A 14,225-nucleotide genomic window follows, 5' to 3' on the forward strand; every position below is an offset into this window, starting at 1 on the left:
GGAACCGCAAGACCGCTACGGTCGCAGGTTCGAATCCTGCCTCGGGCATGGATGTTTGTGATGTCCTTAGGTTAGTTAGGTTTAACTAGTTCTGAGTTCTAGGGGACTAATAACCTCAGCAGTTGAGTCCCATAGTGCTCAGAGCCATTTGAACCATTTTAAGAATGAATAATTTTTTGGTATTAAGGAAACTTTTCCGAATGGTAACAATCTAGGTGCATAACAAACTATATAAACACAAATAATAATATCACGGATTTCCATCATAGCATTCGTTATGTCTATGTTAAAAAATCGGATTTGGCCGGCAACACATACATCGATACAGCCACAACATTCAAATACCGGTATATAGCCGTGTGAAACGATATTAAAATAAATGAAAAAAATATCGTCTCTGTTATCGTTGACAAATGTTATGAATGTATAGCCGAAAGACAGTTGTTTGAGCACTCTCAGTGGACCCAGTTACAGGTTCAAAATGGTTCAAATGGCTCTGAGCACTATGGGACTTAACTGCTGTGGTCATCAGCCCCCTAGAACTTAGAACTACTTAAACCTAACTAACCTAAGGACATCACACACATCCATGCCCGAGGCAGGATTCGAACCTGCGACCGTAGCAGCAGCGCGGCTCCGGACTGGAGCGCCTAGAACCGCTCGGCCACCGCGGCCGGCCCAGTTACAGGCACTGTTCGAATGTGTGGAATGAGTCACTAATATACAGCTGCATCTACATCTTCATCTACACTCTGCAAACCATCTTACGATATGTGGTACTTCTGTTACCCTGTCACCTTCATCCTTAGATAGGTGCATATACTTCTAATGGTTACTTAAATATGCCGTTAAAATGTGACTGTGTTCTCCAATATTTTTATAAACCCTTGATTATCCCAAATATTTATAATAGTTACTTAAAATGTTTGGGATATGTAAATTCGTTTCAAATATTTTGTAAATATTTGTTTATCCCTCTAAGCCCCCCGTCCCCACCATTATCTGTGCCCTCAAACTATCACCTCCTTTTCCACCTACAGCCGCTATCATCACAATCTTATATGTCACTTGTTTAAAGAATAACTTACTGAAATAACTACTGCACTTACAGCTATTGTTGATAACTGAACAAATATTGTTTTACAATTGAGAAAGTACTTTACATTGTACATTTATTTACTTATAGAATTTTACCATTTTTAACCAGTACGCAAATTGTGTTTTACATGTTATCGGAGCACATGCTCAAACAGTTTACAATGCATGTTATAGATAGGGGTACACATATTTTGTTAGTACGTCAATAAGCTTTATAAGATGGACTCTACAGAAGTTTTACCTTATGAATTTTCGCTGCTTTCCCGCCCCCCCCCCCCCCCTTGTGGGCACCAATTTCTTCATACTACCCCCCGTCCTCAATTCTCACCCTTTCTTGCCACCCACACCACAACCAATCTTCTCCAGTTTGAATAATGCCTCATGTTCTGCTGGCTCCACAGTTGCATCCATATGCCTTCCCCCTCCTCACCTTATCGTTACCATTGTGTTGTAGCTTTCTCGGTTGATTGTGCTCGTGTGAGTGACTTATGGGAGCATTTTTGTGCTACTGTTGCAATGTGTAACGGCAAATATTACTGCTCGCCTATATAGTGCACCATGCTTTAGATATTAATTGTATTATAAGGTAGAAACACCGTATTTGTTTTGCGATAAGACACTTCACGATGTTTACATATGAACTTTAATAGTGGACCTTCATGTGCTGTAGCCGCGCGGAATTAGCCGAGCGGTCTTGGGCGCTGCAGTCATGGACTGTGCGGCTGGTCCCGGCGGAGGTTCGAGTCCTCCCTCGGGCATGGGTTAGCAGTTAAGTCCCATAAGATTTCACACACATTTGCTCATTTGAACATGTGCTGTAAACACTGTTATGTACCAATGTATGCAAAGATAATGTATTTATCACGCAAAATAAACTTTTCAGCAACCCTCTTCCCTAACGCACAACACATGGCGTTGTGCAGACTGTGACGTCTCTCAGGCGATCTTTGGACGATTCTTTCATCTGCGTCCATTCCAGTTGTTGTTCAGACACAATAGTGTGGCTCATACCTGTTTATTGGTTAGCCGTTTTACGTAACAGCTGTGGTATAGGGTCCAGAAATAAAAGTCCGTAACTTATTCAGGCGTATTAGGGATGTTCTCACTGTCACTAATGACAGATCTGGACTATGCTTTTCTGACAAGGAGCCCCCCCCCCCCCCTCCTCCGTCAACCCCCACATCTTTCTTTCCTCTCTCCCTCCTCTCCGACCTCCCCGCCCTTGGCAGACCCTTCAATTTTTACTTCTGTTACTTTGTTGTGTTTTAGTGCTCACCGCTTATGTCACATCAGTGCAGTTTGTGTTCCGTGTCGTCGTCTCATACTATGAATGCCGTTTTTAATTGTGCTGTTTGTGTCACCAGTGTTAACGCGCAACATCTTCACCGAGTGCCATTTTAACTGTATGTAGATTTTATGTACATGGGCCTCACCCAACTACCCCTTTTTTGAATATGTTAACTCCAATTGCTTCCACCTTCTCATGTGTACATTTCTTCTTTTATCCTCGTATTTCATACTTGTGTGCTCTCCTATGGTATTTTATGTAATCTCTTTGGTGAAGAGCGGCGAACCGTGCCGCTGCCAGCCCACCCCTGCCCCAATGGGGCATGAGAAAGTAATGACAATAAAGGAAAAAAATCTGACACGGACTTGTCTTTCATATCAATCTGATGACTTTTGAAATAAAAATAAGGTAAAGAATCATGGTATTTATACAGTATTTTTCATGGCTGCCCTGTTTCTTGCTTTTTGTGTTTTATGATTCTATTGTTTATTCCAGTTTTTGTGCTTGAAAATAGCTTAGGGCTGAAGTCTGGATTGTATAACAATAAAATAAAATTATAGCAGTCAGATGATGACAGCAGCATTGAAAAAATTCCTCCTTTTAATTTCCTGGCGCGAAAAACAACGACTGCTTGTACGCTTCAGTGTGAGCTCGAGTAGCTCTAAATTTATCATCACGGCCTTTTCGCGATGTGTTTTAGGGGGTAGCAATATATTAGTTGACTCTTGAAGGAACTTTTACCCTCCGAAGTTAAACAGCAAACCACACAGCGATGAACAACGGAGCTCTTGTAGCGTTTGCTACTGGAGTAGTACGTGAATATCTGTTGCACTTTAATGCTTATTAAACGAACCCGTGACGAAACACGCTGTTATTTTTAGCTTATTCTCTTTTCTATTTCATCTATTAGTCTCACCTTGTGTGGTTCGTAGCCAGAAGAGAAATACTCAAGTATTGATCTGTAAGCTACATCCTTCATGAGTGGTCTGCACTTTCTGAGAATTGTGGCAATGAATTTAATCCTTGCTTCTGCCTTTCATACTATTTGCTGTATGTGCTCGTTCCACTTCACATCGCTGCGTAGGTACGTAATGGATGTGATTGTGTCCGGTGATGCTTCAGCAATCGTGTAATCAAACAGTAACAGGACTTCCCACTTGTTTATGGGCAATAAGTTTCATTTCTTTATGTTGAGCGCCAAGTGCCAATAACCGGTCCAATGGAAGAGACGGAAGGGAGGAGGATTAGAGTTTAACGTCCAGTCGACAGCGCGGTCATTAGAGACGAAGCACAAGCTCGTAGTACAAAAGCATAGATAGGGAAATTGGCTTTTCCTTTTCAAAGGAACAGTCACGCCATTTGCCTGAAGCTACTTAAGAAAATCACGGAAAACCTAAATCAGGATGGTCAGACAGGGATTTGAACCGTCATCCTGCCGAATGAAAATCAAGTGTGCCAACCACCGCGCTACTGTGCTCGGTAGTAAGACACGGAAAAGAATGAGGAATACGTTTCTCAGTGTTCAGACACTTGAAGGTATGGAACAGAGACAATGCACCGTCACGAAATGTCTCTAGGAATATGTTGAGAAGCAATAGGCCTATTTGATATTGTGTCTTAAACTATTCTCCTACTCCATCTCATGCGTTACCCAGGGGTAGTGAGAGATCGACACTAGAGAGTGGAGAGAATTAAAAAGTCGGCGATGCTGCAAGAAGGATCTAGTCACCATACATAAGCTGCAGACAGCGTGTCTGCCACACGCAACGTCGGCGCACGGTCTTCCAACCTGTCAAGGAGTTTTCCTCAATGGGAAGATTGAAACTGAATGCACTAAGCCTCATGAGGGCAGTTGAAGTAATAATTTAAAGCGAGGTTACCGCTTACGGTTCGAAAGACGACGTTAACAGCGGGAAGATAGGTGTGTTCCTCCAATAATGCTGTCTCACTACGCCTTGAGCCGAGTATGTAATCACAGTTGTTTGGCTCTATGACGTTGTCCCGTGGTCCGACACTGGGGCTCGAACTGCATTACCGCACAACAAATTCAGAATTAATTTGACGCTAGTGGCTTGCAAATATTGCAAAGCTAACGTTTTGCAGATATGCAGGTATCCCTCATGTGTACGGCAGGACTAATCCCAACCCGGACCATGGACCTTGATGCAGTGGGGTGGTTTTCATGCCTTAACTATGAAGAACATAGATGCAACCATGTCGAAAGTGTTTCTGTGAAGAAACCAGACTAACTTGTGGTGCCTGAAGAGGAGCAGCAGCCTCTTCAGTACCTGCAGGGGCAATGGTATGGATGAGTGACTGATCTGGTCTTACTGCGTAAGCCAAGAAGACGATGCTACACTGTGCATCACAGTTAAAGTGTTACTTTTTCGAAACGGCGTAATTGTCTCGAATTGTAACGCAGTTGTTTGACATTTGCCTCAAAGGTGCTTACGACCTTCCTCTGTAATGATGCAAAAGCATGGCGTTCTCTGACGTCACCCTCGAGCTAGCTGTCGCTTCAAACAGCAAGGTGTCGACACATGCGAAGAAAAGGGCAAAACTCAGAAGTTTATCTGAGGTGTAAGGTGGATTAATGACGTCACATTGGCACCAAATTGCACCACAATTCTGCATAAAGCCACCGTGGACGAGTCACACGATGAGAAGTCAAGTGGTTGAAATGGCTCTGAGCACTATGGGACATAACTTCTGAGATCAGCAGTCCCCTAGAACTTAAAACTACTTAAACCTAACTAACCTAAGGACATCACACACATCTATGCCCGAGGCAGGATTCGAACCTGCGACCGTAGCTGTCGTGCGGTTCCAAACTGTAGCGCCTAGAGCCGCTCGGCCACTCCAGCCGGCGATGAGAAGTCGTCAACCCCTTCTCACACATATTTCATCCCTACTTGTTCAATGGTCATACCCGATATGCCCATAATTGAAATGACACGGTTTGCTTACGGGTGGCCGAGGAAAGCATTTCAGAAACACCGCCGCTCGGTATCGAGAAGAAGAAACCCCGAGGGTGGAGTAATCTGCGTCAATGAAACCACCCTTCCCTCAGAGCGTTTATTCCCATACATTTTGCTGTTGAAAACGACAGTTTGCAGTGCGACGAGCAACAGGAAGACGTTCTCGACAACCTTTGATTCTGGTGACACCTCCTGGACCATTCAACCTTACTCTATGGACATAGTGGGACTGCAGGCCCAGTGACACGCGAAGCAGCAAAGGGTATTTATGCTTTTACAGCCCTCTAGTTTCGCGCCCTCCTATGGCGTCATCACAGGAGGGAGGGGAGCAGTGCGATGATAACACAAATGTGAATAAAACGGAAAGGGATCTCTTTCTAAGATCCCGCGCCCTCCATCCCCATTCCTAGTTCGGCGTCTGTGAATCAGTGACTGGCTGTTTCTGAACAGAAACGTTTCTGTAGTGTCCAAAAAATGTGCGCTGATTCACTGAGGGTGTTGCCGAGTTTTGTCTTCTTAGACGGACACTCTGCTATTTTATTCACAGATGAATCAATATCGCGACTCTATGTAATCACGTCACACGAGAGCGCGAAACCGGAAGACTGAATAAGCACAGATACCCTTTGCTGCTTCGGCTCGTGTTCAGACGTTGAACGGTATTGAACGGCCCCTAGTGGTTCCACCCCGTACATCAAAGCAAAAACTGCTGTCGTGTTAGGTTCCAAAGTGTGCGTTCACGTTCAGTGGGGCTACAAGCCCATGATATACTTACAGAAAGGTTGAATATTTCGAGGTGGGGGGTGTCAGCACTGTCAAAGGCTGTCAAGAATGTCGTACTCTTGCTCGTCGCGCTAGGAATTGTTGTTTTCGTCCGCGAAATGGGTGGAAATAAACGTCCCAAGGGAAGGACTGGTTTCGTAGGCGTCCATTATGCCACCACTTGCGGCATTTGCGTATCGATACTGAACGGTGATGTGTCTGAAACGTTTCTCTCGGCCATCTTTAAGATAAACGCATGATTTCAATGCAAGGTGTCGTGGTTCTGGCCTCAGTCGCAAAGGCGTGAAATATGTGTAAGACAGAGTGTGACGATCTTCCTATCGTGTAACACGTCCATGGCGTCGTTAGTCAAAATTTTGGCGGAATCTGCTGCCAATGTGATCTCTTTAAATCGTATTATGTAACTAAAGGTCGAGAGCAGAGAAAGGTTCAACTGTCTCTGAACACTATGGGACTCAACATCTGAGGTCATGAGTCCCCTAGAACCTAGAACTTAGAACTACTTAAACCTAACTAACCTAAGGACATCACACACATCCATGCCCGAGGCAGGATTCGAACCTGCGACCATAGCGGTTGCGCGGCTCCAGACTGAAGCGCCTGGAACCTCTCGGCCACACCGGCCGGCAGCAGAGAAAGGAAAGAAAAGGGAAGGAACTAATGATATGAGTTGCATCGGGATTTCGTGTGGAATCAGCGGGACCTTCTGCTTACTTTTCATCCCCTCACTGTCCTGATTATAGAGGAAACCATAAAAAGGAGTAATTTGCCACCTTCAATCTGACTCTGAAAACAAAAATGTCTGCACCACTCCAGGCTTTGGCCCCTAGCTACATCTATCCCAACAGTTGTACCTAAACTAAGAAAGAAGGATAGGAAAGAAGGAAGAGGGTGACAAATGTATGTAACAGAGATTGTTTTTCTCGGACCTGTGGAGTGAAGTCCACGAAAGCTACCTGCAGCTGTGGAGAAATCCACACGCGTCCTCTCGAAATAAAGAGGAATACCGTTGGGATGGTAGCATAAAAAAATCACCAGTAGTGCATCAGATCAACTGCTCAGTGCAGGGACATTCCGACAGCCCGATGGGTCATGGCAAGATCACGAAAGCAAGTCGGAAAAATATTGCCTGTATTTCGGAATATGGAAAATGGTGGAATGTCGTTCGTTCGCGTAAGTTCAAATGTCGAGAATACCCTTCTCGCCAGTGGCAGAAACATTTCGAACTGCAAGGTCGCGCAGCAAATCCACAGAGAGAGTCTTCGTCTGCGGGTAGCACACATCATCCGGGAAGAAAATCGTTTGCGTTATTATTCGGTCAGGAGTAGCGCATGTGAGGAATGCCAGAATTAGCTGGACCAAGCGCCAGATGTCTATTGACTGGCCACAAACTAAGCGACGATCGTCCATGTCCGGCACTCGGCACGCGGCGCAAGCAGAGAGTGGGCGAAGTGAACTTGGTGGAAAAGAGAACGATTCGGTTATTTCCCGTTGACGGAGACATAGCATACGGAGCGCGTAGAAGTGTCTACATCTACGTGACTTCTATGAAAATCACGCTTAAGTGCCTGGTAGAGGGTTCATGGAACCACCTGCACAATAATTCTCTGTTATTCCACTGTCGAACAGCGCTCGGAGAAAAACGAACACCTATATCCTTCCGTGCGAGCTCTGATGTCCCTCGTGTTATTAAAATGGTCGTTTCTTCATATGTAGGTCGTCATCAACAAAATATTTTCTCATTCGGAGAAGAAAGCTGGTGACTGAAATACCGTGAGCAGATCCCACCGCAACAAGAAATGCCTTTGTTTTAATGATGCCCACCCCAAATCCTGCATCATTCCGTGCCACACTCTCCCCTAGTTCTCTACAGTACAAAACGTGCTACCCTTCTCTGAACTTTCTCGATGTATTTTCTTAATCGTATCTGGTAAGGATCCCACATCGCGCAGCAGTACTCCAAAAGAGGACGGGCAAGCATATTGCAGACGGTATTATTAGTAGATATGTTGCATCTTCGAAGTGTTCTGCCAATAAAATGCAGTACTTGGTTCGTCTTCCCCACAACAATTTCTAAGTGGTCTTTCCCATTTAAGTTGTTCGTAATTGAAATTCTTAGGTATTTAATAGAATTTATGGTCTTTAGATTTCATTGATTTATCATGTAACCGAAGTTTAACGGATTCCTTTCAGCACTCACGTGGATGACCTCACACTTCTCATTATTTAGAGTCAATTGCCAATTGTTACACCAGTCATTTACCTTATCCAAATCGGTTGCGATTGGTTTTGATCTTATGATGACTTTACTAGACGATAAAAGACAGCATCATCTGCAAAAACCCTAAGACGTATGCACAAATTGTCTCCTAAATCATTATCGTTTGTATAAACACATCAAAAAAAGTTTTGCATCGCCCCAGTTCCCAGAACTCCTGTAGATAGACGTTGACTGTGGATATTGTGTCACAGACACAGTCCCTTTAACTGTTCACTGATGTCACTAAAACCGCCCAAAGATGTAAACAATCATGCATGAGCAGCGCCTATTAGACGGAGGGGATCCGACAGCCGATCAGTTCCATTAATTCCACTAGGAAGGAGGTAAACGGCTCGTGTTGTCTGTAGTTCAACCATGCCTAGACGGTCAATACCGCGGTTCGATCGCGTCCGCATCGTTACTTTGTGCCAGGAACGGCTCTCGACACGGGAAGTGTCCAGGCGTCTCGGAGTGAGCCAAAGCGATGTTGTTCGAACATGGAGGAGATACAGAGTCAGGAACTGTCGATGACATGCCTCACTAAGGCCGCCCAAGGACTACTGCTGCAGTGAATGACCGCTACCAACGGATTATGGCTCGGAGGAATCCTTACATAAACGCCACCATGTTGAATAATGCTTTTCGTTCAGCCACAGGACGTCGGGTCAAGACTCAAATTGTGCGTGATAGGGTGCATGATGCGCAACTTCACTCACGACGTCCACGGGGAGGTCCATCTTTGCACCACGACACCATGCAGCGCGGTACAGATGGTTCCAACAACATGCCGAATGGAGCGCTCAGGATTGGCATCACGTTCTCTTCACCGATGATGGTTGCATATGCCTTCAACCAGACAATCACTGGAGACGTGTTTGGAGGCAACGCGGTCAGGCTGAAGGCCTTAGACGCACTGTCCAGCGAGTGCAGCAAGGAGGAAGTCCCCTGCTGTTTCGGGGTGGCATTATGTGGGGCCGATGTACGCCGCTGGTGATCATGGAAGGCGCCGTAACGGCCGTACGATACGTGACTGTCATCCTCCGACCGATAGTGCAGCCATATCGGCAGCATATTCGCGAGGCATTCGTCTTCAAGAACAACAATTCGTGCACATCTTGCGAAAGACTTCCATCAGGATAACGACATCGCTCGACTGGAGTGGCCATCATGTTCTCCAGGCCTGAACCCTATCGAACATGCCTGGGATAGATTGAAAAGTGCTGTTTATGGAGGACGTGACCCACCAACCACTCTGAGGGGTCTATGCCGAATCGCCGTTGAGGAATGGGACAATCTGGACCAACAGTGTCTTGATGAACTTGTGGATAGTATGCCACGACGAATACAGGCATGCATCAATGCAAGAGGACGCGCTACTGGGTATTAGAGGTACCAGTGTGTACAGCAATCTCGAGTACCACCTCTGAAGGTCTCGCTGTATGGTGGCACAACATGCAGTGTGTGGTTTTCATGAGCAATATAAAGGACGTAAATGATGTTTATGTTGATCTCTATTCCAATTTTCCTTACAGATTCCGAAACTCTCGGAACTGTGATGATACAAAACTTTTTTTGATGTGAACCCCTGCAACATTACGTATCATCCTGCATCATTGGTTCGAGACTAGCAGCAGACGGACTAAGGAATTACCATACCTTACGTAGGCTGTCGTTAACACCACAACACAAACTGCTGCATTTGGATTCGTGCCATGACTAGGACACATGGACTGCTGATTAATGTCGTTGCACTGTGTTCAGCGATATGTGGCGATTTTGCTGCAGCCTAGATGACCATCGTCACAAACATGTCAGCGACTCGGGGGAGGGGGGGGGAGGGGTGGTCCCATTGAATGTTACAATGTTTTGGAGAGGCATAACAGTGCTACTGATGGCATCATGGTGTGGGGAGACGTCGGGTACGACTTCAGACCACGGCTGTTAGTGACTGAAGGAAATCTGACAGCACAACGTTACGTCACGGACATTTAACATCCTCATGCGTTATTTCTCATGCGACAGTATCGTAACGCCATTTTTAAAAGGACAATGCCCGTCCACACATTGTACATAACTCTATGAGCTCTCTGCTTTATGCTGGGTTACTCCCGTAGTCAGAAAGTTTCCCAGATCTCTTTTCAATAGGGCATGTCAAGGACCAGCTCTCACGTCAAGTCTGTCACAGGGCGAATACAAAGAATATCAAGGATGATTTACAACAGTTGTGGGTCATCTTGGCTCATGATAGGACTCAACGACTTTGTAGTACGCTTCCCAGCCGAATCAATGCATGCATCCAGGCCAGGGTGTTTGCAACGTCTTATTGAAAATAGGCTATGCCGCCAAGTTCTTCGTAAATTTGACTAGAATTTTTAAAATCACTGACACAACATTACATTTCCTCTCAAGTTGTGAAATTTCATTTCGTTTCCGCTTGCTTTTCTGGGTGCTTCACATTTTTAGTCAGCCAGTGTACGATGTGTGATAAAGTCACGGGGATTTTTGTTTTCTTAAATAACCTTCATTTACTCGTCAACATCAACTTCGTCTCCTTCAAAATAATCTCCCTCATATATAATAAACTTGTGTCAGAGCTTTTTTCCCATCTTGGAAGCACTTATGGAACTCAGTTTTCGTTATAGTGTTTAGCTCCTCTAGTGATTCTGTTTTATCACATCAGTGGTGGCAAAACGACATGGCCAAAACATCCGAAAAAATTTCTTTTCATAAGCCAAAGGATATTCGGACATCATCAGCAACCTCTCTGATTGCGATTCAGCGATCTTCAAGAACCATTTTCTTTACTTCATCCACATTGTCGTCAGTACTTGATGTGCTAGGAAGTCCAGGTCGATTCATTGTCTTCAACGTCTTCTGGACCCTCTTTGAAACGTTCATACAACTCCTAAACTCTTGTTTTACTGATAGTACATTCGCCAAAAGCCACAGTCAACATTTAGAATGCACTTTATTCCATTTTTCAAGCCAAATTTAATACAAATCCTTTGGTCTATCATTTTAGAAAGTAAAAATTCGCCGAACACTCGAAAACACACACAACCTTTTCGACTGTTAACAATAAACTAAATATTCAAAACAGCTGAAAATGTAAACATGCATCAGGAACATGTGTACCAAGAAATAAAAAAAATTGAAAATCAAATGTACAAAGTCCACAAAATATGAAATTGCCGTTACTTTTTGATCACAACTCGTATTTCTCAAGGACATGCAGCTCTTCTGCATGTCATAGTGATGATGACATCAACTTGGTAAAATATTCCGATGGTAAAACAGTCTCCCGTTCGGATATCTGGGAGGGGACTACACAAGACGATGACGTCATTAGGAAAGACAGGAGAGCTAAATACGGGCGACTCAAAAAGCAACAGCAAACTATTTTATATATATTTCGCTTACAGATACAAACAAGGCGTCATTTTTAACATCTTTTCGATACACTTCTCATAGCGTTCCGTCGTCCTCTGAGAGTGTCCTTCAGGGGTCCAAACACATGAAAATCCGAAAGAGCGAGTTCGGCTGTATGGGAGATGCAGTACGACCTGAAATCTCGATCTCGAAATGACGGTAAGAGTTACAACGTGGGGGCGCGCCATCGTCGTGAAGGATAGGGACGCCTCACACAGAAGACCTCTGCGACGGCTCCTTGTTGCTGGGTTCAGTTCATTCTCCAACATAGAGCTGTATTGGGCACCGTTCACTGTTTGACCTCTTTGTTGACAGTGCTCCGAAATCGGTCCATTCATGTCCCAGAAGAGGATGAAAAAGACCTTTTCGGCAGAGCGCTGAGACTTGAATTTGTTCTTGGTAGCAGAAGATGCGTGTCGTCATTGTGAAGACTGTCTTTTGCTTTCTGGTTCATAGTGATGCAGCCAGGTTTCGTCTCCTGTGACGATACTTGTCCGGCATCCTTCAGCGTTATATCGCGCCAGAAATGATGTGTCAACGTGAGCAGCCGGCCGGTGTGGCCGAGCGGTTCTAGGCGCTTCAGTCTGGAACCGCGCGACCGCTACGTTCGCAGGTTCGAATACTGCCTCGGGCATGGATGGGTGTGCTGTCCTTAGGTTAGTTAGGTTTAAATAGTTCTAAGTTCTAGGGGACTGATGACCTCAGATGTTAAGTCCCATAGTGCTCAGAGCCATTTGAACCATTTTTTTTTCAACGTGAACTCGCATAATTTTGTGTTCACCAATGAGCATCCCACGCACCCACCGTGCACACGAAAAACGGTACTTGAGAACCTCACTAATAATGGTTTGAGGGGATCAGACACTGATACTTAGTTCTCTTGCTAAAACTTGTACAGAAATACGCAAGTGCTCACGAATCAGGGCGTCAGCGCTTCCCTCATTCTCGTCGGTAAGGCCATGCTGGGACGACCAGAGCGTTGCTTATCTGTTTATGACGTATGTCCACTTTTAGAGGCATCTACGGACTCGTACTCTCTTTGTGGTGTCACTGCCAGACACCACACCTGCTAGGTGGTAGCCTTTAAATCGGCCGCGGTCCGTTAGTATACGTCGGACCCGCGTGTCGCCACTATCAGTGATTGCAGGCCGAGCGCCGCCACACGCACTCGCCCCAGTTGGACAGCCGACTTTGCTAGCGATGGTTCACTGTCTACATACGCTCTCATTTGCCGAGACGACAGTTTAGCATAGCCTTCAGCTACGTCATTTGCTACGACCTAGCAAGGCGCCATATTCAGTTACTATTCTGAACAGACAATATTGTGAATCATGTACCGTCAAGAGCGACGTTCATCATTAATGGATTAAAGTTAAGTATCAAACTAATTACGTCCGCTTTCTGAATTCTAATTCCTTGTCATGTTCCAGACCTCACGTCAGTATAGTTCTTCCCTCCTCACGCCAGCCTGCGTGAGCTAAAACGCGTGCATTTCGGCCTCCAGTTGTAACACGGTGTTGGCTTTTCTGCCAACACAACACTCTTCTTTCACTAATGCAGCTTTATCTATACTTTTCGAAAATCCTTCCATAGATTTGTCAAGGTTTAACACCACGGTGCACACAGCTAGGGACGCGTCCATTTTGTTTCAACTGTCTTTCCTATTCAGCTTGTCGTACCATCTGTCGGCATATACAAGAAGTTTCTCTAAGCATGCACCATCACATACTGGGAGTTTCACATGTCTCACGTGTTAATTGCATTTAATATTGATAGTTTGCTGTTACTTTTTGAATTGCCCTCGTAAAACCCGTATTCGTCCTGGCGACCACAATAACAACGAGAATCGAACACAAAATCATATGTTCCACTTGTCAATGTTGTTCGGAAAATCAGAGTAGCATTCTACGAAGTGAAGCTCGCTTTTTCGTCTGACTTAGTCTAGGAGCGTCGTAGGTGAGCCAGTTGAGAACAGCCAGTAGGAGATCGATCGTTAAGTCGGGCACTGTAAGAAAGTGGTGTGAGATCGTGCGCCGGCCCCGGCGCGAGATCGATCGGACGCGGAGTAGGGAGCAGGGAGCAGGGATGAGCGAGCTGGCGGGATGCCACAACCGATCACGGTGCTGCGGTCGCCACATCAATTAGGCGGCGCGGCGCTCGTATTGGCGTTTTGTCGCTCTGCTTTTTGTTTGGCAACTGCTTGCCCGCCCTGCACGGCTGCGAGCTCGTAGCCCAATGAAAGAGCATTTACATTGTTTTCCGGCGAGCACTCAATCAGCGTGGCCATCGCTATATGTGTGCGGCAGTTTTTAGCGCCGACACCATTGAAAGCTTACCAGGAGCTGCCGCTTCAATGAGCCGGCAAATTAGAAAGTAATTGATATAACGC

This window comes from Schistocerca nitens, chromosome 3, assembly GCF_023898315.1.
Source record: "Schistocerca nitens isolate TAMUIC-IGC-003100 chromosome 3, iqSchNite1.1, whole genome shotgun sequence".
In the NCBI taxonomy this organism is placed as follows: domain Eukaryota; kingdom Metazoa; phylum Arthropoda; class Insecta; order Orthoptera; family Acrididae; genus Schistocerca; species Schistocerca nitens.